The following is a 2,523-nucleotide window of genomic DNA, read 5'->3' as shown; positions in this document are numbered from 1 at the left end:
TTGCACGATTGTTGGAAATTTTGCAAACTGCGTTGAAATTTAGATCATTCTAGTACAACTATATTCAAACCGTTTGGTTAACTAGTACTGCAATAATACAGTATGAATTCGCTAATATGTATTTTACTTAAAACTTCATTTTTACCTTCCTCACCTCACTGAGGCTAGGCTATAACATCACTCGAAAAATGAACTTCTTAAATACACCTCTCAGATATACTCACGTATACCTATCGACCCAGAATCAAATTCTGAACAAATGTCTGTGGGGATGTGTGTAAGCATGATTTTTTTTCCACTCGATTATCTCAGAACTGGCTGAACCGATTTTGGTCGGATCTGCCTTAATCTGTTCCTTTTGGGGTCCCCTAAATAGAGATCCTAAATAGTACAGATTGTCAAGTCAAACAGATTGGCCGATGCAATTTAAATCGGCTTGGCAACCTATGCCTTGCCTTACCAAAAATATCTAATTTTCGGCAACACTGCAAAATGTTCAAATTTTGCGTGACTTTGACATTATTGAAAAAAAGTAAACAAAAAGTCCTTAGGTGAAAAACGGCATGAAGCGTTTCAGCAAGTTTTGCAACAGTGATTCGCAAAACGTTGTTGCGAGGGTGGGATTCTTTCGGTTTTCGAAGAAAAATCAAGAATACTGGTTGAAACTGTGCGATTGGCAGAGAACTTGAGTTGAAATCTCAGAGGATTTGTAGCGTAAGTTAATCAATTTGTTGTTTACATCTGCTAGAATTCAACCATCCAGCCGCGTCGGATAATGTTTTTACAATTCACAGAATACTGCTGGTGACTGCATGGAATCGTCCTCTTCGACTGCACCTCGACGTTGGATTTGTTGGAGGGAATCTATCCGGCCGAGGTGTCCTCAAGTACCCTGCAAGAACTCGATATCTCCTCGGAATAATCTCGTCCGGCTGGAGAATTTCTGTCCGACGGTATCGGGCGATGTTGTGAACGTGTGTTAAATCAAACCAGAAAAAATGTCGATCAATTAAATTGAATAATTACACATACAACTAAAAAGAGAACTGAGTTTTGTTTTTAAAAAAAGTATTGACAACTTCATTATTGCCGATTGATAATATTCTTCTATCAAAACAATTTAAATTGTCCAAAATTCGTAAAAAAAAACCTCGACCCGTGATCCAAAAATGCATAACTCTTAAATAAGAAAAAACAATTTTATTTAAATTTGATTTTTTTTAAATGTTGTGTTTAACGTTTAACGTTTTAGTTAAATTGTGTGTACTAATAATTTAATTAATTAAAACAATAAATAAAAACAATATTGAAATTACAATATTTCTCATCTTTTCCCACCGTAAGAAACATAACGCGTTGCTCAGCGCCTTTGGTGTCCAGCGCGTTTGGATCTGTCAAAATCGATCGGCCAATCTGTTTGACTTGACAATCTGTACTAAATAGGGATACTCGTCGAAGTGAATTTGACGTACCCAAACAGACACGAGTTTGACGTATCCAAACGAGCATTTGCTTTTACGCCCAGCAAAACTTATCAGTGTTGCCAAGCTCAAAACATACGTTGCCAGATCGATTTAGCAAGCTTAGACCAGTCTCCTTATTTAGGGTCTCTACCCCTAAGACCCTATTAAATTTTAATCTGTTTAGTGAAGTACTTTTAATATTATGCCATGAAAAAGTTTTTTTGTACACACAAAGAAAAAATACTCTAAATTTAAAAAGATCGTTCGTTGGATTAAAAGTTCGCGTTGGTGAATATTCGTAGAAAGTTCAAACTTTTAAATTTAAAAGTTGAAAAGTTTTTGATACTACCCTAGTTGCCGCCCAAATGTTAAAACCATGCCCAACATCTGTGACACTCAGAGGTGTGAATGCGTTAATAAATTTTCGATTAGAAAGCCTTACGGGTTTTCTGTACATGTAGAACCTGTAGAATATTTAATCTAGAAATTCAATTAAGCTCACAGTTCGAATAGATTTAATCACTAAACTTATTTAAAATCTCGTTACAAAAATGATTGAAATAAAGTTTTATTTTCAACAATAGGTCTATTCCTGTACCTGCAGAATTGCAGAATTTTTGCAGCTTTTGCAGAATTCTGCAGCCAGCATAAGTCACTTTTTTTCAGCACGTTCCCGTACTTTTCAGCTCGCTCTCTTCATCTCTCTCATTTGCAGAAGTTCGGCAAGGAGAGAAGCCGCAAAACTGGGTAGCGCGTTCCAGTACTTTTTCTGCTTTTGTTTAACTCTGTTGTGTGGATTTTTTATTTGGGGGGTTGTGGGTTGTGGATTTTGTGGTTTTTTGGGTGGTTGGGTTAGGTGGGTGAGTGGACTTATCTTCTTTGTTGGTTTTTTTCTTTCTAAAGGTTATGGGTGGTTGGTTCGTCGTAAGGGGGTTATGTTTAGTGGATGTGTGTGTTTTGGTGTCTGGTGTGGGGATGGGTCGGGCAATAGGTTGTGATGGGTTTGTGGTTATTGATGTTTACCGGGTTGTTGGCATTTTTTGAGTTGGTTTGGAGTTGG

Source organism: Culex pipiens, chromosome 2, assembly GCF_016801865.2.
Source record: "Culex pipiens pallens isolate TS chromosome 2, TS_CPP_V2, whole genome shotgun sequence".
In the NCBI taxonomy this organism is placed as follows: Eukaryota; Metazoa; Arthropoda; class Insecta; order Diptera; family Culicidae; genus Culex; species Culex pipiens.
The sequence above is the reverse complement of the archived record's forward strand: the minus strand, read 5'-3'. Positions refer to the sequence as shown.